Source organism: Pezoporus occidentalis, unplaced genomic scaffold (assembly GCF_034315485.1).
Source record: "Pezoporus occidentalis ecotype Australia unplaced genomic scaffold, CSIRO_AGI_Poc_V1 ctg14, whole genome shotgun sequence".
NCBI classification, from domain to species: Eukaryota; Metazoa; Chordata; class Aves; order Psittaciformes; family Psittacidae; genus Pezoporus; species Pezoporus occidentalis.
In genome coordinates, this window is record NW_026913209.1 from 2,667,294 (window position 1) to 2,690,000 (window position 22,707).

Genomic DNA, 22,707 nt, shown 5'->3' on the forward strand with positions numbered 1-22,707 from the left:
GATTGGAGCAAGTACTTTGATACCTTTGCACCATTCCTTTTTTTTTCTTTCTTCTATATCCTGTCTTTTTGGGGCTACATTAAACTACATAAACTGGATTCCTACTCCACAGAACAGTAAGAATTCTTTAGATCCTGTCTAAATAATGTGTAAATCTCATCAGACTAATTGCAGACAGGCTAGGTCAGGATCCTGAAAGATGAGTGTCACCATTTCCTGAATGCAGACCATAGCAACCCTGTAATGGTCCGATCAGGAGGAGCGTGAAGTATAAAGGATATTACTCCAGTCTCTAAATCCCTTGGCACTGTCGTGTTCTTTAAGAAAGACACAGCATTGCTTTCTGATTGCCATGAATAACCTATGTTTTTCAGTGCAGTACAGTCTTTGTCATAAGACTTTGTGATTAACTCTTACTTCTGTTTCTCCAACCACCTCCTTTCCTTGAACTGCCTTTTGTTATAGATTTTCATACTTTTTAAATGAGACACTTCCTTCTTTAAAGAAAAACCTTTTGCACCAGTCTCTTAAATCAGCTAAGCACTCTTGTCTTTGAGGACACACTTTAAAGGACATGTCTTTGCACTCATGTAGATTTTCAGGCTAGAAGTTGTAGCTGGTCAAGAGTAGAGTTTGTTGAGAAATATCTGCATGAGAAACTCACAAACGGCCAATGGAATGAGGAATTTAGCAGAAGATGCAAAAAAAGACACTTGCAAACACACAAAGACAAGATGTCTGGAAATTCAGTGCAAAATGCTGATTATTCCCGGTATGATAGAATTCGCGGTTTCCATTTCACTTAGTAGTTACAATTCAGGAAAAGTTCTGTTCCACTTATTCAGGGACACTTCGTTCCTAAGTATGCATGCAAAGAGTGTTCATACCATTCCATGCATCGAAACTACACCAGACTACAAGCTGAGACTGTGATTACTTTCTTTGCAGTGAATGATGCACATTTTCGGTTGGACATTTGTCACCCTGTGCACGGCAGTATGAAAACATGAAACTGCTGGTGACAATTCATTCTTAGAGTAGTGGGCATTTTTCTGATGCATGTATCTAGCAGAAACTTCCAAGTACATCAGGAGAAAAGCCTTTTTTAAAAATGTGAATAATTATTTTTTCTTAAGTGAATAATTAATTACAAAGAAAAGCAGGATAAAATGGAAAAGCAAAAATAAAAGCAAGCCAAGATTTTATTTTTGAAGGAAGATGAACTCATTGTCAGATTTCAGCTGGTTTTAAAGCCTGTTATGTTGAATAGTTACACATATGAGAATAATTCCAGTTAATGTATGTAGTCCTTTAGGACTGAAAATATTCTTCAGTTTGTCCATTTGACTAAATTTCTCTATGAACCAGCAGATTGTTGGCTCCCTTGTTTCTATTGAATCGGTCTGCCCCAGAGATAGGTATCTGCTCAGCAAAGAAAGATGCAGTGCCAGCTATGGAAATGTATGTAAAAAACCACTGTATGTCCCTCAGTAATGATTTCCTGCATTTATAATTGCACAACAGCTGTAGATGCTGGTAAGACCACTTACTTTATTAAACAGTGTCTGCAATCTGTGTTGTTTTTTAAAGTATTTGCCATGTAAGCCTTGGAAGGAAAAAGCAACATATGAAAAAGAGAAACTGCTTAATTGCTAATTTAATTTTAATTGATGATATTCATCTCTTTCCATTATCATTTTCCAACCTCACTTTACTTTAGAATGTTTTGATCATTTTGTTTTGTGTTGTGGTTTTGCTGTCTCTTATGTTGGGGTTTTCTTACCTCTAGTAGATTGATTTGAAACTTGCACAGGTTTACAAGCAGGGTTAAAGAGTACCAGCAGCATCAGAAGAAAGCAGGGAGTGAGGCCATAGCTGGAAGGATGGGAGAGTGTCCTGCACAGCATTTTTCACACTTTGGAGCAGTATCCTCTTGACCTTCAATTTAACTTTGAGACAGTTACTCTAATCCAAGAACTGATTGCTCAGTCATTGTACTCGAGTGGTCACATCTTTAGGAAACAGGAGACTCATACAAGAAGGAATAGCTTAGGGTTGACTTCAGAGCTTCTTGTTCATTGCTAGTTCCTTTATGTTTGGAAAAGCTGAAGAAACAATTTGTGGAGGTCCTTGCATGTGAGGCCTTTTTACAGAAAAAAAAAAAGTGATTAGCCACAAATTCTCTGAATACCTTCTTGGGTGGTAAAGTTCAGAGGCACTTAAAGCACCATTTATTCCAGGTATGGCACGCAGAAAGCAGGAGCACCTCATGGCTGAACATGTCGTTTTCTCAGATTGCAAGACTGCTGTGACTATCTTTCCATCAGGAACCTTATTTTAGTGCTTCTACTAAAGTTTTTTAGTATATATAATATATAGAAATATAAAGTGTTTCATGATTCCACAGATGAGAAGAGGGTTCCTTAGGCAAGTTCCACAGATGTGTGTGGTGACCTGCCCTTCCTTGTAAAATGGGTATAGAATAAGATTTGTAAAGCTGCAGCTAGTAATGCATGCACTGAGTCCTTTAACTGAAACGTTGCCGATCTTTACACGTGATGCCAGCTCGAAATTCAGGTTTCGAAGTACATTGTTTATGTCCAGAGGAGCGTGACAGTAGGTGATACTGAGCAGGATCCTAATATCCTATGGTTTTGAGTGCCCACACCAGGTGCTTTATGAATGGTGGCCAGGGTGAGGTGACAAGACAGGATAAAAACTTCACATCTTCCATTTCATGTTCTCTCAACAGTGTGAGGCTCTCAAGAACCCTTTGGATTCAAAACCTTGAAATAGACTTTTCATCTATGATTTTACAAGTTCTGGGTTGTTTTTTTTTGTTTGTTTGCTTTGTTTTGTTTTGTTTGTTTCTGTTTTGGGGGGTTTTATTTAATTGTAAAGTTTAGAGGTTTTTTTCCCTTGATTGTCAAAATGGGCACTTTCTTGAATGTATTTAGGTCCTGTTTCCAGGCATTCAATCTTCTTAAACTTGAGAGAAAAATAAGAGAGAAGAATGTCAACATTCCTATCACAGGATCAGACTTCTCAGATCCAGCTAACGCTCTTAGACTGTACTTCAGAAGCTGGAAATCAGCTTCTTTAGCAGCTGAAACCTGGCAGATTTAAACGAGATTTATAACATTATTTAGTTACAGAGTAATTAAAGTTCTGCATCGGAATTTTGAGTGATTTCGTGTACCAGCAAATCTCTGCACAAAAACTTGCAGGACATGACTGTGGTATCTCCCTGTAGTTGCCATTCCTCTCTCTTTCACTCAGTCTGTTCTCCTTTTTTTCCTATACAATTACCTGATGATTTTGGAAGTAATAACATGTCTTTACTTTCAGGATCTTGCCTTCAGTTTAGTCTGACTCTTACAGATAGAACATATAGAAATTTCTCTTTCAAGCAGACAAATTTTGTGTCTGTAATCAGCTGGGAAATATCCTGGTGACAGCTCTTTGTTTATATTCCATACATATGCCAAAAGCCATAAATACCTTTTCTCTGATCAGTGTTTTGATGTACAGTACTGAATTATAAAAAATATACAAGATACAAGGCTTATAGGTATCAGTGCCTGTAAACTGGACTACCAGTGATCAAGCAAACAAAATTTGAAAGGTAAGGTTGTTTCTTCCCTACTCTGTTGAAGTTGTTTTTCCTGACATGTAGACAAGAATTATAATACAGGGTTTCAACAGTTTACTTCCTGAAAAAATTTGTCTGTAAAGGTAATGTCATATTTGTTCACAGCATCCATAAGAAAAGAATTGAAGGTGTTGTTTAAGCTAACCAGTGTTGCCTAGGTAATGGACAACTGTCTGTAATTTTATACTGAGAATCTTCTGAAGACCCAAGTTTGTTGCTGCCTTGGAAGCTTAGCAAGAGGAGTTTATCTCCGACATTTCTTATTAGAACTTAAATGAAAATATCACCTAACTTGGTTTGTTCTGAGTAAAAAGGCACAGGAAAAAAGCCTTCATACAAGGATTAATTTTAGTACCATTTACTTCTCTGTGCACACTTTATGTTTAGGTGCCATTTATAAATATCTTATTATAATTTGTTAAATTTTATGACGATTTATACCATGCCTGATGACTGTAATTCATGCATTAAACATGCACACGTATTTTAACAATATTTGCATCTTATAATATGCTTTGTAACAACTTGTCATAGACTCATCGGTTAAACATTTATTTTACAAATGCATTTTGTAATATGCTGTGGTAATAAACTATGAAAAAAGGTGTCCCACCTTGTAATATTTTCAGATGGATGAATAATGCATAACGATTTCTACCTTCATTTAAAACGTGACCTCTCTTCTGATGAAATCTGATACATTGTCTGGATTTATGGTGATCACAGAGTTGCATGAGGTGCTGTCAATCTGCTTTCTGATTAATTCTTGTAGTTGATAAATTTGAATTAATCTGTAAATATTTACAAAATAATGTGGTTTATTTTTTTCCATTATTTTCTTTTTATCCACCTGATTCATTCAAACCAAATGTACCAACCCCATTATGCTGTGAGCTAATTTTCATTCAAATCATTTCTGGGAAATTCAATTCAGTTCTGAAATTGATTATCAAAATGGTGATTGTTCCCTTGCTGGCTGCCTGAGTTTGTCATATGTATCTCCAAAGAGGCCTTTGTTACTGTCACATTCAATCTTATGAGCCGTGTAAAGTTGAAGGGTATGTAATACTGGAAAAGTTTATACTGAGCTAGTACGCAATAAAAACATACTTTTACCGTTTATAATTTTTAATTGTAACTAATTTAATGAATTTAATTTCATTTTATAGAATTTTTAAAATTCTGAAACTTAAAATTTTGCTTAGCTTTTGCCACAGAAGTCAACTCATTGACTGTCTGACTTCCTGAAGCATCATGCTGATTTGTTCAATAGTTTTTTAATTTGAATGTTAGTATCTAAGATTCTCTGGCTGGTTTCTCTGTGTGCATGCACACATATGTAGATTGTAACATTTTCATTCATTTTACTCCACAAGAGTTTTTCTTCAAAACTGAATGGCGAGAAGGGGATTTGAGGGTTGGTTGGCTGATTGCTTTAGGTAAGATACAGAGTATTGTAGGGATCTCCATGCATCTACTCATAGAATGAAATGATGGAGGATTTCAGCAGTGTTCATTTGCTACCTTTGCACACCTGAATGAAAATTAAAGGAGATGACAGCTTTACTTTTGCTGTTTCCCTGGAATACGTGTTAGGGTAGGGCATTGCATCTGTCTGATGCAGCCTGAATGTCTGAAGTCAGAATACAGAGTAATCCGGTTTTACATCTGTTTAACATAAATACAAATAACTACTTCAGGTGCATACTAAGGGGAAGTCAACTTCAGATAATTGGTCTCTTGCAAGAGGACTTTATTTCACCAGACAATAGATGGTTACCCTTTGTCTCTGACATTCCCCTTTATAGTGCAGGCTTAAGAGCCTTTTGTCGCCGTTCACAGTCAAGGCACTTTAGTCAAGGCATTGTTGTCAACACCTTGTCAATACACTTTTAAGAGACAGTGCATCCAATCTGATTTAGACAGCTAATTAAGATTTAATGAATTGTGCCACAGAAATACTTCTTTTTCTTCTTTGATTATACAGGTAACCTCAGATGACTAGCTCAGATATAGGTGTCTACAGTGTAAAATTTTGCATTTGGTAGAGCAATATCCCCCATTCCCACTTCAGTCTTTCTTTCTTTCCTTTTTTTTTTTTTAAATTCTAGATAAATTATTGATTATTAAATTATCTGGCATATTGTTGACAGGGCTTTACGTGCATTGAGTGTATTAGACTACATCCTACGTAGTCAAATGCACTCTGTTTAGATTGCTTAAATTCTGTTATGGAAGTCTCTCTGCTCATGGAAGGAATAATTAAGTCCATTTCTGTTTGCTATTTTTTGGTTAGTGTTTCTCATTAGGTGAAGGCAAGCAACTAGTTCCTATTGGGGTATAGTGTTCTAGTGATGTAGCATCTATCCTACAGCATTAAGACTAGGGAATACTCATTCTCTGTCAGTTTACAAGCATTCATGAAGCTTCAAACTGGTCATCTAAATATCAGAGTGGGTTTTGTAGAGGTAAATTATTTAGCCTTCTATCACAAACACTTTAACCGTCACTTTTCCCATTCTTTTAAGATGCTCTCATAATTTGAACAGCATTTGCTGTCTTTTTCAATTAGAAATCTAAAATATAGCAGGCATTTTTTGTAGGAAATAGAAAAGCTGTTTTCTCCCCAGTGGTCATTTTTGTTAGGATCACGTTGTCTTCTTTAATTATCTTTTAAATTATGAGTTTGACTGCCTTGTTTCAAAGGAGTATAATAACTTCTAGAGCTAATTTTATAAAAATGCTTCTAATGTAAAACAGTTTCACTGGATTTTTTAGTTGTAACGGTGCACAGTATTTCTTTGAATGCATCAAAATAATGCAGTATCCTGCTAGTTTCTTAGTTCTCATCTGTTATATTCTCATGTGTTGTAAGTCACATTGTGGTTGCACAAGAAATGCAGGAGACATTATGTGATGGGGTTTGTTGGGGATTTTTTGACTTTGTTCATAAAGCACAGAGATTCCACCTTTCACTGTATTTCTTGCAACTTGTCATTCTTTCACATATATCAAATATATATGATATATGTGCATTTCTTGTTACTTGGCCAGCTTTAGGATTTCTGTAGTTCGGATTTATTGCATTCCTTGTGTTGGAGTTGTTTTTCTTTGTTTCAGATACAAAAAGGCCTGTAAGGCACATTCTAGAAATTTGTTTTTGCACATTGCATATGTCTGTTTATACATGCACATACACAAGTGTATATGTACATAGGTGGGTATCATATGCAATCCTAGTACAGGTAATAAGCTGCAGGGTTGTTCATCACACACTTTTCTCAACCGAACGTTACTAGTCTCTTTGCTTCTGTCATTCCAAATCTCTGCTGTTAACACTAACAGTGATTTCCCAAGGTATTATTTTCTGTTGTCTCCTTTTTTTTTTATTTTTCCATGTCAGTTTTTTTTCCCAAAAGCACAGTGACTCATGGGCCAGAAGAGAGAATGTTTGATCCAAAATTAGTGACAGATTTAGTATCTTGCCACTTACTGAAGCCAACAGTAGGGTCGTTGTATCCCATGTTAAGAGGAGATTGTAGCTACCTAGTAGATCACACATTTGTTTTAAGCCCTGGGAGGTTAAGATGCAATAGATTTTCAAACTACAGTATTCATGTGCATACAAACATAATCTTAAAGTCATTTTGATACTTCTAAGATGTAAAAGGTTTCAGACTCCCTCAGAGGTACATAATTAAAGAATTACCTTTATAGAAAGGAAAAAAAAAAAAGCTTTGTGATGCTTTTTAATACATTTTTGAAGATTTTAAAGCTAGCTTTTCTTTTATATAATTCACAATTCCTACATACATGATGATGTGATGTTGTATAAAGGTTTTATTCTGGTTTTCTTTGGGAGAATCTGCATAAATCCCATATGGTTTCACCATTTGTGAAAAATGTGGCAACTCCAAACTCATGCCAATGAAAACATCATCCTATCATATCATGTACTGTATATAACGTACATACACACTTACAATGAGATAGAGGATAATACTGCAGATCTCTTCCATCCGCGCTTGAAAAATGACCAAAAAGTAGAGGTCACTTTTCGTGCCTTGGGAAAAATAGATCAAGAAATGAAGATTCCAGTCAATACCTATAATCTTAAAATGTATTTTAATGTGCTGCAGCTTCAGTTACCCTCAGCTGAAGCTTCTCTATTTTAGCTTACAGGGTCTTGTGACCTCAGCCCATAGCAGACTTTCAACAGTAATAGCGACAGCCATCTTGGATAAATGTAAGTGAATTTTTTCCTCATTTCTACAGTTTCTGTCCCTCACATTCACTTTTTGAGTTTTGTTTTTCACTCAGGATGTGAACGGTATTCCTGACAACACTTCTGCTGTGTGCTAAGTAGCATGATTGACACAAAGTAGCAGTAAAGCAACTAAGTGGGACTTCTTGCCTTTTTAAATGTCACGGTGTCAGACATATCCTGTGCTTTTGAAATAGCAGTACGATGGCCATGCAGCCTTTATTTTACCTGCAGCTAGCCTGATGGTAGTTTTCGTTATAAACCATGATTAATCCGCAAAGAGAGAAACAGTACAGAAAGACTTTGGACGTATAATACTGTTTTAGCTAGCACTGAGGATGAAATCCAGGAGAATTCAGAAAATACTTTTTCTGAGAAAAAGTTTGCCTTCCTCAATCAGCTTTACCATTTCACTTCTGCTTCAGGTCAGATAACGGCACTCCATTCCCAAACTTCTCTGCATTCACTAACTGTTGTAGAAATCTGGGTCTGGGAAGGTGTAGACTTCACATGTGCTGCCTGTGTAACAACTTCCAGAAGTAGGAGACAAGGAATGAAGGGTGTCTTCTTACTATTGGTTTCTGAGGAATACCAAATGCAGCAGATGCTATTAAAGTCAATATTTTTTCACCAGTTGTCATATTATTTTAAAGGTGGCTATTCTATGATCCTAATACAAACAGAAGAAAATAGAAATAGGGTTATTCATCCAGAAAATCCTATTCTGTATGCTGATAGCCTTAGAAGGCTGGCATTTAGCAGTAACGTACAAAAGATAACTAGACTTAGGCCTTGTTCAGTATTTAGTCCTGAATTGGCCTTTGTCTGAATTCACCGTTTGTGAGCAATGCAGCATCTTCAGTCTGTTAAATCACCTTGCCACTCCTCCATCTTCTATCTGTTCATATACATAAATACATATGTAACATGCAGACATACCTAAAATTCCAAGTTCTTGTTTATATGTGCAGGCCATAGTTGCACTGTAGTCCTGTAACTACATTAGTACCTTTTTTAATGACCTCAGCCAGCTAAACGCATGGATGTTCAAATGCAGCCTGTTCTCCACATGTGGTTTCATTGGATGTATCTCTCATGAGCTATATGAAATGAAAGGCAGCACATAAGCAGCAGTTAAGGCTAAACGTAGCAGAAGTGAAACTGCCTCAATCCATCTGTCTTACAAACATGTCGTTCAAACAGAAGTCGTAGTCTTGGTATTTTACCTGCAGACCTATAGTCAGCTTAAAAAATCATTAGAATTCTTCAGATCTTCTTGTAACTATATGGTTATATTAATATTTCCACAATGAATATGAGACCAAATCATATACAGCATCTAGAATCTGTGAGAGTAGAAGAACGTGTGTTGAAACCAGTTTGGTATTGAGTCCTGTGTGTCTCGAACTTTGGTATGCCACGTAGGTGGGAGGTGGGCATTGTTATTAGCTACACACAGAAATAAAGTAGTAAAAGAAATTGCATGCCCAGAGTCTATTATTTTGAACTAAAACTGTATGAGTGAAAGAAAGGTGTAAGAAATGTTAGGTTGGCTACCAGTTACTAAGCAGGAATGTACTGAATCATGAAGAATGATAACCCTAAACTTTCTCTGAAGTAACAGGTTTAGTTGAAAACCCATGTAAACCCTGAGGACTAGTATCCTCAAGGCTAAAGTAATTTTATAATTTCCATAAATATTCATTTGATTTCCAAAAAAGAGAAGGTGTTCGTACTCGTTGTTGCAAGGTTGAGTTAATGAAAGACCTTTGAAACCACTGTCAGTGGGAAGTATGTATAGATTTTGAGTGTGTGTGAGTATAAAATAAAAAAAAAAGTTTATGAGGAATTTCATGAGATCAGCACTATAATGATAGCAGCTTGAAAACCAGATGTATGTATATGCTTATCAAATACCAGTGATTATGTTGGAGCCTTGTATGCCAACAGAAATTCATTGCCATGACAAGCTCAGTCCTGTATTTGTTATCTTTTGACACTGTAGTTTACATGACATCTCTGTCCCATTATGTGATGTGATCCTTACATACAAGAATGATCACCTGCTTTGATAACTGTCTCAATCCTGTAGCAACGTCAAGATTATTGAATTAATAAAATGATAATGTGATTCTATACATCTTGTTACAACAATATTCCCTTGATAATGGATAAAGTGTGGTTTATTTCCTGTTATTTTTGTTTATGTAGCTCTTGTAGTTACCTTTGAACAGAGGAGACAGACAAAGATTAAGAGGGTGTGTTTATACATAAATATGTCAAACTTCGAGGTTTTTTTTACTAGAACATGTAGCATGTTTAATATTTGGTGTGTATGTAAATAATATGGAAAATATGCATATATTAATACATATGTTAAAGTGCAATGTTGGGGCTTATATATATCATTATTTAACACTTCAGTATGTTACATAAGGATTTTAAAATACAGTAGAAAGGAATTAGTGAAAATGTTATAAAAAGTGTGGTAGAGCATGCTCAGAGGTTGTACAGTGAGAAAAGCTTGCTATGAAATGGTTCAAGATATTCAAAAGCCAGATGCTCACAGAACCAGGCTGCTAATCCATTTGGCCAAAGAGATATAATTACATACTTTATATGTGATACAAGCAATTTCAGTTTCTTTTTAATGTTCCGCTATTGTGTTTCAAAAAGTCTAGCCTAGTGCAAAAGGCATTTGTGCGCCATAGTAAAAAGTATAAACTACCTCCAAGGATTTTGTAGAGATATTGCAGTAGCAAAGGTACTGGTGGTGTTGCAGTCATAAATGTCTAGTCATGTTATTCTTATGGTTCTTCATAATTGTCTTTACATCCTCAATGTGTAAAAGGCAAAGAAATGTTAGACACTTACTAAAGAACTAAAGTCCATCCCCACATTATATTGCTGCTAATGTAAATTTTATTCAGCCCAAAGACTCCTTCCTTTAAACATTCTATTCCCAATGAAGCATAGATGGTTGGAGTGAGTTGAGGGTTGTGAAATGTTTTTTTGAAGATCTGTGCACCCAGAGGTCTCAGTGGGTTAATTTCCATTTCCCCACACATCGTGCCATCACCTATGAAATAATGAAAAGATTAAAAAGATTGATTTATCAGTCCCTTTGCATCTTAAATTAGAAGATGCACTTTGGTTTTGTTCAGAATTCATTAATTGAAGAAGTTTTTTTCAGGATATCTTACGTCTAGCAAAACTTGGAAGAATGTGTCTGTAGCCACCTTAATGAGTCTGCTGTTCATAATAATGGTGGGGTCATCACTGCTGACTAGGAACACAGAGAGAGAGATGCATATCTTTTTAGGCAGCCTCTAAAGCTTTGCTCCTTCCCCAAGAAAAGGTAAATAGACAGTTTAAACCTCTCCAGCAGCTCTATAAACAAGAAGATGCCAACAGTATGTCCTCTTTTCTGTTACCCTTGTCCCATCTGTGTTCTTCTTCCATGTGTAAATCTAATTTCCTTGTGTTTGTTACCACTGTTTGATATTTGTGTGGTGGTTATATTCTTTATAGGGAAAATAAAGATATCCATCAGTAACAACTTAGTAGTAATCCTTAACTGCTCTTTTTGAGTTGACCATTCTCCTTTTCTTCTCCTGAAATCTTTTTCCTAGTCCTTTTTATGACTGTAACTTGAGTCTGAGTGCCGATAATTTAAAAAACTCTTCAAGTGAATTAAGCAGAGTTTTATTTACCAGTTTGGTAAAATGATATTTTTAGCCTCTGTAGTGTTTGCCGCAGTAGGGAGTCAGAACTATCCCACTGGAAAGAATCAAAAATGTTCTGAAAACTGTGAAATGTTTTAGCAGTAGCAATACAATTGATCCAGCATTGAATATTTCATTAGAGCTTCATTAAGCATTCAGTTTACAACATTTTTAATTATTACTTTTCAATACTAAAGTGCTCTGAAATTTGCTACATTAACTTTGTATCAAAAAAGATTTTTAGGAAGCTGAAACATTCCTACATTTTCAAAACAACATTCTTAATACCAGTTTGTCAGAGGTGCATAATGTCAGGTTCATCTAAAAGCATAACTTTCACTTTGAAATTTCCCTCACTAATATTTTTATAAATACATACTGTAAAAAAAAAAAAATTAAAGGAAAGTACAATATTTTTAACTCTTCAGAATTGCTTGTGAATCAGAGAAGTTCCTTCCCATGCTGCTGATTATTGGGGATTTTTTAATATTTCAGAACTGGATTTGTTTTCTACATCTTTAGGCAAGAGGGAAACATTGCCGTAGCATCTGCAAACCTTAGCTGTATTTTTAGTCTTGGTTTATCAAACCCTGTAGTTTCAAACTTTCCTACACTTCCAGGTGAAAAATAATTTTTCAGTTATTAATCTTAATTTAAAGGTAAGTCCCAGGGTCTTCTTACAGATTCGAAGAGCTGCAAAAGCTCTAGTAAAACAGGTGGTACCTGATCTTTTGCTTAAGAGTGCTGTAACCACTGCATATACATGAGCTGTAATACAGCCTTCAGTCAAAAGGATAATATTCTAGGTCATATAGTATTTAATTAATACTTCTGGACTTTGATAACCCCAGGTCTCACAACAACCTCCATTCCCTAGGTCAGTTCTAGGGACGTGTGTTGCTGCTGTCAAACCTGGGGGCAAAGCTGATGTTGCGTTCGGATCAGTACTGATTCCAGAGCTGGGTCAGGTATTTAGGTACAAGGGTGCATTTTCTTATGTTTGTGGGGTACAGTGAGGCATAAAAAAGCAATGAAGTTTTCACAGAATCACACAGAACCATTAAGGTTGGAAGGGACCTCTGGGGATCATCTAATTCATCCCCCAAGTTTTAATTAAATGTAGCAAGAATTCAACACAGTAAAGTATATGTTTCTACCATTCCATTACAAAATACTGATTGTGACAGTAAATGGCATTATTTTTTTCATCGATTGTATCTTTGCAAAATATTTTCAGATTTTTGTTCTTGGAAGTACTTGTCTACAAATAATAACTGGCTTTAATTGATGAAAAGGAGGTTTGCGTTAAATGTCCGATAACTTTTAGAAAACAGGCAAAATAGGAGAGTGCTGGAATAGGCTGCTGGTAGTATTATGGAACACCTAGTGTTGTAGGACACCTTGTTTGAAGTCTGTAAATACATTTTGGACAAACATCTATCAGAAACAAAACGTTTTAGTCATCTTTTGAAGCAAGGGATGGGGTAGCTCACTTGCCAAGGGTGGCTTCTTTCTGTTCAGTGATTTGCGTAATGATTTTTTAAGAAGAAATACTTTAATCTAGGTTATTTCTTTTAATGAAATGAGTTCAAATTGGATTGCTAATTGGTGGCTACAGCAGTTATGCCTGTGTGTGTATTTAGTGAATATTGGTTTGTGAGGGTTTTTTTTTTTAATGAGTAATCCAAATAGTATGACAAAGCTACATCTCCTACCCTTCGGTAGGGTAGGTACCCTGAATTCTACTAAGATACTCTCTGGGTATTTTCTAAAACTATATAAAAGGAGAGGCAATTAGAAGTTTGTACAGAAAATACTTTTTAACAGAAGTCTGTGGCTCAAAACTTGCAGAAGGTTCTGTGCTTTCAGATTTACACTATGATGTAAAGTAATACTGAATTTCCGTAGGATCAGAGCTTTGTGACTATTGATATTGTGTTGAGAGAGACAATCCAAATTCTTATGAATCTATAATTTTCAGTGCTTGGAGAGCTTTGGAAAATATTGCTTTATTAAATGCTAGACACTTTTATGGAAAGAAATTTTGAACAACATATTTTTAAAAAGAGGGACTTAAGTGCTTGTTACTTTAAAAACTAACAGAGAAGATGTTTCCATCCCCTTCTCCATCTCAAGTTGCTCTCTAAACTGTAGGGAGCAAGGGAGTCAGATTCCTCACCCGTGAGCCTGCGAGCAGGGAGAAGAGCCAGCAATCGGGCTGCTCCAGCAGCTGAGGAGCCATTGGCACACAGTAGCTCAGTGTTGAGAGGAAAGGCCAAGTTCCTGGAGTCTGCATGTTTAACCAGCACCTCTGACAAGCGTGACTCTTGAATGCAGGTTGCCACAGTGCTTTGAGGCCCTGTCCAAGTCTCATTCACTGTGGTTGGGGGGCATCCACTATCAGGGACTCATGATAGGAGTAGTGATAGGACAAGGGGTAATGAGTTCAAACTTAAAAGGGAGACGTTCTGGTTAGGTATTGGGAAGAAGTTCTTCACTGTGAGGGTAGTGAGGCACTGGAACAGGTTGCCAAAAGAAGTGGTAAATGCTCCATCTCTGGCAGTGTTCAAGGCCAGGTTGGACAGAGCCCTGGGCGACACAGCCTAGAGTCAAGTGCCCCTGCCCATGGCAGGGGACTTGAAACTAACTGATCTTAAGATCCTTTCCAACCCAAACCATTCTATGATTCTTTGCTTATATGACATGACCCTGGCCATTGCAACCTTTAAATAAAATGCCTTAAGCTCCACTTCTGTGTCTTTTACAAGGAGTCAACATTTTTAGTTTAAGAAGTGTCAAAATATTTTCTTTTTTTCTTATCTGCTTATCAGAATTGCTTAATTTTAGCAATATGCGTTTTCTATGGGTGTTGTTTCATATGGTGCTTGGCTTGAAGCGTGCTGCTTTTGCTTCTGACTGAAAGGAATTATGAGTCCAAAATGGTTGTTGTCTCTTGGTAGGCCTATTGAAAGCTCTTAATTTCCCTGCAGACTTAAAGAACTTAAAACATATACATTCCCTTTGGTAGTCATGGGAGTGCTATATACATCTGGTTTTTTTTGAGAAGCAGCTTCCAGTGTCTAGTAAATCACATTTCTGATCGCCCTGTCAAAAGGTAAACGATACTTTTATTTTATAAATGTGTAGTGACATTTAACAAAAATACATTATTCAGGAAATATCACCAATATTTTAAGATACTTTAATGAAGATATGTTCAAACTGTAATAAACTACTATCTGTGTACAAGACTGAAGAAAATAAGTTGGTAGGTGCTGCACCTATTTTTTTTAATTCCTCTTGAGAATGAGTTAGCTAAAATGAAGGTGCTCTGCCAGCTTTATTTAAAGACCCATGCTTAAAAGTGACTAATTTTATAGCATGTATTTTCTGTTTATGTGTCTGTCAGTTTTAAACAGCCTTTTATATGCAAATGCGTGATGACAGTTCTATATTCTGTGTCATTTCTTCACTAGAGTTTTTCATGCTATTGGAATAATCCCTTAACAGATATTTATAGAGTTTTTACTGTTTTGACAAATCAGACATTGTTATTAAAATGATAAAAGAAAGTAATTTTAATACTTTTTATGTTGGAAGTTCTAAACTTTTTTAAATTATGTATGTTTCCTAGCTCTATTTTAGTAAACCTCTTACAGAAATTGGGTCTTTTTAGTTCCATTTTTTGTGGTAAGAAAAGTCTGTTCTTGGAACTTGTTTCTAAACAGGTGTATCACTGAAGATCCATCTTTATTGCTCCTTCAGTTATTTCATTACATGTGCCTATACAAAGTTGTGTGTTTCATTTAAGTTAATTCATGAATATTATACTCTCTACCAATACTAAATTTGGCTCCCCTTAGAGACAGGTGGTTTTTCCATAATTATCAATATAAACAAGCTCAGGCTTATTGCCTGCAGTATTTGTAGTTTTGGAAAAACTGCTGCCTTACATTGAGTAATAGCAACATGATGAGCTGAGAAGCTTTCAGCTGTGTTGTCCATTGCAGTGCATGCCTAAGTGGCTGAAGAGTGCACTCTGTGCTTTCTAAAGAAAACTGTAAATTTGCATCATCTCTAGGTAACACTTTGTACTTTCATAGTAAGACTGGGCATTAATTTAGACTAAAACCAGGGACTGTGAAAGCAGAATTGAGTATTTCTATAGTCTTGAACAAAAAAAAGTTATTGGCAGGTGACATAGAAAGACTGAAAGGACAGAGACACTCACCTGTGTCTAATGAAGGAGGTGACATTTCAGTAAATGGAAGGTACTTAAATATATACGGTGTGTTGGCAGTCTTCCAAGACTGCGGATGGGAGTGTGTTTGGGGAAAGGAACACTGTATTGAAGAAACCACTGCTTTGATCTGTACCGTAAGAGCAGGAACAGGGACTGGCAACAAGCCTGGTGGGAGTCACCAAGCTAGAACAAGTTTAAAGGATACCTGCTGCTGAAGCCATGGATAGTATTCAGATCTGTTCCTGAGATGTGGAACTATATTTACCCCTGATTGTTTGCAAGATTTCTGTATTCCTTTCAGGATATCTGTGTGTTAGTGGAATTACTGGTGTAAATGTTCTGTTGTTTGAGGGCAACATGTGGGTACACAGGACATTTTTTCTGCCACTGTCATCCAGGAACACTGTGGCCTTTCAAATGAACTGTGCAAGTCGATTCCTGTTGCCTAGTCTAAGCCATTTGACTTTATATTCCTCATTAGAAACAGTCTGTCTAACCTGTGTCTGTAGTAGAAAAGAGAGACACACATAGACAGTTCTGGTTTTACACGAACTGGATTAGTCCTTGGGTTTGCACATTGTCTTCTGTTGCCTATAGGAAGTACCCCGGGCAAGTAGACAAATCAATAAGGGGCTTAAAGTGATGTGATACAAACTTGGCCTAAGAGTCACTGGTTTATGGTAAGATACTATGTAACTATTAAAGTTAATATTCTTATGGGGTCTTTGTCAGGCTCGGGGAGATAGTATCACATCATAGATTGCATCATGATGCGATACTGTTACATATATTCATCTGAGGTGAGAGCTGGTATGGGACAAAGAGGGAGCTTGTGCTAGGACAGATTCCTCCCATGTTATAGTTTACATTTCCCATTGGAACTCATTATACTTCTTCAGTTATTCTGATCTCCATAAATATTTTTCTCTATTAGATGACACAACATTTCCTTATTAAAGTTAACCAAATGATTGAGTTATTGTTCTGTTACTCACTTTCTATATTATTTATTTCTGAAAAGACTAAAAAGTACTCAAGCTAATAAGAGTATCATCCCTTGTAAAACTATCACATGATGCTATATAGTGTAAGAATGGCAGTAGAAAATTCAGTGTGTACAGTGGAACAGATCTGGCTAAAATCCTCAAACACTGCATTTGTAATACAGTTGGATGTTTATATGAACAAACAGCAAGTCAGGTAGCAAAACAGAATCATGCACATGGAAATGCCTACTCTGTATGAGCATGTGTCTGTATTTTATATAGAACAGGAAAATTTGAAATCCTCTCATTCATATGACACATCACAAACAAAGCAAGAGTTAGGTGCATGTACAGTTGCAAACCCTATGCCAAGCAAGTGTTTTTGTAAACCCTACACTAAATGTTGTACCTTGGGTTATTTATTTTCCTTTTAAAAAATCCTGTACAGGCTTTTTAAGTAGGACTGTTCCTTACAAAAGAAGTATGAAGTCCATGTAGTAACTCTTAAGATCTATTAATGCATTTTCCTCATGTCCAAGAAACCCCACTTTTCCATTATACACCCCAAACACACGTACAGTCAAAGTGCTGGTAAGTTATTCTCAACTCCACAACACTGTTTTAAAAAAAAATGTAACTGATGAAAAGCTCTTTCAAAATTGGTATAGAAAGTTCAGATTTATGTGAACAGGTACAGAGACGTTGCCTGGCCTGGCAAGTGTTTCATTGCTGTAGTTCTGGCCTCCCTTGGCGGTACTGGTCACTGCTTTCTTGCATTGTTTTAATCCGTGGCTGTTGCCAAAGCTGGATGGGGACACTGATGTTAATAGTCAGAAATGAGTCAGTGACTGCATTGCCTCCTTATTCTCTTCACAGCCAGCTTTTGCAAACTCACTGTCTCACAGTACACAAGATTCATTTTTTTGTACTGAAGAGCTAGAAAGCAGCTTGCTTCACCTTCTTCAGGTTCCAAAAAGCATGCAGATGGGCTGCAGACCTGCATTTCATGACTGGTGATATGACCTCCTTTTATCACAACCAGATCAAAAATCCTAGAAGTGGATAGATAAGGGATTTGATTCAGCCATCAGAGAGGATAGTTGGTGGATTGGACTAATCCCAACACTTCTCCTTGAAAGCCTAAGAAGTGTTCATGTCAGCTGCTCTGTGGCCAAACGGTAGTCTTGTTAAATTTGACTGGGATCCATCCATTCTATCCAGAGATAGGAACAACTATCACCAGTTCATACATGGATTCCTGATGAATGTACGTAAAGCAATAGAGTAGTTGTCAGTGTTGGCAGGGTAAAGAGGGAACTTCCCTATTAAAGGCTACTTTGGATGAGATCAAAAAGTGCTTGTTTTATCTCTATCTTAATAATAACCCTAAGATATGATACTGATATGCTTCAGTACTCACCTCTGCAACTGTAGTGTGTGCCTTTGCTATGGCTGCCAAGCTTCAAAGGAGAGGAAGTGGAATTTGGAATGGAAATCTTTGTTATGTTATGCAGGTCCTGGGCAAGGTGGCAGTGATACCCAAATCATGGTTATCTGAGTCTCTTTACCTTTCTATCTGTAACTGTCCTTTACTGGGGTTCTCATGTCTTACGTGCAAGGGTTACAATGAAGAGTAGCTCTGCAACCTTCGTGCTGGCCACAGTTTATGCCTAGAGTATGTTTATGTGAGCTGAAGATAAAAAATTGTGGTCTGCCATTTGGACCATACAAAGTTATCTTTATTTTGCTTTTGCTGACATCTGCATGTTGTTGACTGAGGAACAGCAGCAACAACAAAAATAGAGTGAATCTCAAGACTAGGAAAAATGCATTTTTTAATACTCATTTTTAGTAAATATTTTCTTAATATGAAATTGATCCCATGATTAGCTCCAGAACATACAAACATGCTAACATGTAAATTTTAGGCATTATGTTACATTGTGGCCAGATTTCACATGGGCCTGAACAGCAACTGATGAAAGCCCTGGCTCCTGTTACTGTCAATGATCGTTTTCCTAAGCATCATACAAGCAAAAATTGCACTATGTCTTTTCCATGTTATGGTTTAAACCCAGGACACATAACTTTAAGCCCAGGGAAATGGTAAGGTCTCTGCTTCCTCCAGGGGAAGCTGCATTCTGTACCGTGCAGCCCTGTAATATATCTAACACTTATAAAAAGGGCAGCTGCAACAGTAACATTGAGCCTGACTCTTTATTTATATCAGTTTCCACTGGGATTGTACTGTTGACTTCAGTGGCCTTTACTGCACTATGTTTACATGCATGTAAACAAGAGAAGAATTTGCCCAGAATGTATTCACACTGTATGCATGTAATCAGATTGTCAATATTGAACTTCTGTTCATCCAGCAAAGTAGAGGTCAGAAAGGTTGCCATGTCTGTCCTTTCTCTGAGGAGCGCGGGAGACTACGACACCAGAGTGGCACAGTGAACAACAAAACATCAGCCAACACAGATTTTAGTGTCTGGTGCTTATACATATATGCTTAAATGGGACTCTGGCATGGAGTTGTCAGGCTTTGAAAAATCATGCTACATAAATACCATGCATGTTCAAATAACCACATTGTCCATAAATAAACCCTGATTCCGTCTCCATTTTTGGCACCAAGTAAAATGCTTCAGTTTTTTTCCTTGGCTAAATATTGAAAAGAGGAGCACATTCCAAGAGTTCAAATATTCAAGACTTAGTTGGTCTGAATTACTTTCTGATTTAGTTGCTTCTTGTATTTATTATTTGAAAACTTTTCTTTGGGAAACTGGAGTTGCCTCCATTTTGAATCTACAAGAAGAATCATTTCACACTCTTCTGCTTTAAGCTGGAAAAAGGCAACAGAAGAGTGGTTCTGCTGAGCTAGGAAAGATATTTCTCTTGGCTAGGCTTTACTTCCCCTTAAAATAGAAACTCTTAGAGGGGATCAGTACAACTATCCAATTCTTGAAGACCTACGAATACAGATGAGAGCTTTCAGCCTGTTGCACATTTTACAGGATAATGAAAATAATGCAAATGCAGAAAATGTTAAGGGTGGTGGTAATTGAGTGTCTTGGGATGGGGCTTGATTTGGGCATGTGGGGAAGGAGTATTTCAGCTACTTTGGATGCATTCTGTTGGAAATGTAGAGTATCAAATTAAATCACTTTAAAATACAATGTGCTATTGTTGAGTTTGGGTTTTTTTTTTTGAACCAATATAAAACTAAGTCGGCCAAGGTCAGCTGACTGCTGAAATTTTCTAAGGCTCTCTTCTGTGTATTGAGAATTGAAACACAGCAACAGTAAAATAATCCCATCATTTAGCACAGTTGACAAAATACTGATGTTCTCAAACAGTTATGTCAGATTAATAAAAGATTTTAATTAATGTCTATTTACATATATACTGAGAAATGTCTGTAGGTAATCCAGTTCTAGTTGGAAAACTTACAGGGTAGCTCATATACTTCCACTTTAGTAATAATAATGGTGGCTCTGAATGGCTACATGGGTAGCTCTCTGCCTCTTCATTTCTGTGCGTTTCAGTTATGCGCTGATGTTTTGTTTCGCAGCAGAAAGGAAATGAAGTATTCTCATCACCAAATGTTGTTACATGCCTACATGAGGAGGTTCCTCGTGCGATTCATGAAGAGGAAGCTCTCACACAGAACAATTCAAAATTTAGAACAGAGCTCAATTTATTCTGTCTGAATTGCCATCTAAAGGAGCTTCTGTCTTTCTCTCTTAACTGTATAAATAGTATAAAGACACTCCTCCTAAGTTAAACTGTTAAAGTTGCAAGCTATGATTTACATGGCTGCAGGCAGTATGCGTACTTGGTGACACTGTTTTGTAAGAGGGAAAAAGTGCAGATGAATTTGGTCTTGTGATAAGCAAATAGTACAATACTTCTGAAAAGCTAGTTTGTAAACTGTACAGTCCTCGAGGTTTCTGTAGGTCTCGTAGTACAATATAACTGTAATTTTTCACAAGGACTGTAGCTCATTAGAAGCTGAACTGAAACTTGGAAGGTTATTGGCCATAAAATAGTTTCAACCAGCAGTAATTCCTGTGTCATTGACCTGGGGCAAATGTGTAGTCCTGCGCTAGACCTTTATATGCCATTTTACTCACATTTCAAATCCATAAGGCTTTGCATGTTTGTTCTCAAAACACTTTCAAACTGGGAAATAAGTTTAAATTTCTGGTTTAATTCTTGTTCCTGTAGAATTTGAAGTGCATATGTCAGTGAAGAGCCTAAGTATATACATTGCTGTATACGTGAATCTCATATAACCTTTTATGTACTTTGTAAGGGCAGGGTTGTTGGAAGAGAAAAGGAGAGTCTTGAGCGCAACTAGCATGTTTTGACATAGGAAATACAACTTAGTGGGGGTATTAGTATTCTTTGATCTTTTGCTCATCCGGTTTACTGGTTTCTGCGTTTCAAACTTCCAGCATTTACATAACTGTTCACTACTGCTTTCCCCTGGAAAAGGTGGGATACCTTGCACAATTTAAGTTCTTTCCAAGGAATTTCACCGCCTCTGAGACTTGAAAGTGCAATTTGCTGTAAAGCACTAGGTAAGAACACAGAATTTGAAATCCATTACTCTTCTCTGATGAGGTTTATCCTGAAGAACCTTTATGTACACTGACCATGGCTTGAAAAATGATATCACAAAATCAGAATGTTTTTTCATTCAGTTATAGTATTATATTCATTGTAGCAGGAAATGGTTTTGCATGACAGTACACATGTAAATGTCAATGCATATGTCATTTACAGTGTATCTGGGTGTTCTGTGAGATTCACAATGATCACACTGGAGAAAACTGTCTCTGTTGCACTAAATAAAATGTGCTTAGTAAAAATTGCTAGCAATTTTTTTCTGGACATATAATGACATGGTAAGAATACAAAACAAAACCACCAGAAACAACGATTTCTCAAGCAGTAATATCTACAGGACAAGTGATCTAAATTGCTGGAATGGTGAGAGTTCATCACTGCACTGCAAAAGAACTTGAAATATAACCTAAAGGCAAGTGAAATACTGATTCCAAGCTTTGAAATAACAGCAACAAATTTACCTACAGACGGAAGATACATGGAAGCAATAAACGAATTATACAAGTCTTACACGTGCAATCTGATTATTCTGACCAAAGTGTTAATTGGATCCTAACTGCCAGATCTGATATCTGTAGTCTTGTAGTGGGAACCTTTCAAAGTGATGAACTGTAATTCACTGAGCTGCTTGAAGCACTTGTAATTTACTGCATGTCATGCTATGAAGAGCCTGACCTAATGGACTTTACATTACCTGTAACGCTGGAAACCTTTCAATGAAACTAGTTGGTAAAAAGTAATAGTGAAAGTCTATTCAGAAAGCAGGAACAAAACTACATTTTAAACACTGTTTTATATCCATATAAAAAGTTGGTCATTAAACAAAAGATGAGCAACTCAAGTCAAATATTTGAACTGGAGTATTTCTCAGTGGTGAGGTGTCTGGTAAATTTTAAATTAAGTAGAAATGATTAATATGAAAAGAGAACCTGGGACAGTTCTAAATGGTGTGGAATATGTTGTGCTTCAGATGGTCATGCATGAAATTCCCTTTCCTGAATATAACATGTTATAAAATGTGGGTTGAGATAACCATCATTCCCTACTGAATCTTAAATCAATATTCAGAGGTACTGAAGGAACATATATCTATAAAAATATGTTGTAGCTACTGAATGCTAACTAGAGTCCAAATTTAGCTGCCCCATGCAGGGGGATGATGTCTGGTGGAAAGTGAAGACTTTCTCTTCCTATAGGTGGTG

General features: G+C 36.6%; 1 protein-coding gene across 10 annotated transcripts in view; it reads left to right on the plus strand.

Moving 5' to 3' along the window:
• FOXP2 (forkhead box P2) overlaps positions 1 to 22,707 on the plus strand; it is a 418,517-nt gene that overhangs the window by 325,006 nt on the left and 70,804 nt on the right. The window contains exon 3 of one of the 10 annotated variants that reach the window (XM_062609596.1): positions 7,828 to 7,898. The exons of the other annotated variants lie outside the window; for them this stretch is intronic. The gene's annotated coding sequence lies outside the window, so the exon portion shown is untranslated. The remainder of the gene's footprint in view (positions 1 to 7,827; positions 7,899 to 22,707) is intronic. 10 annotated transcript variants of the gene reach the window in all.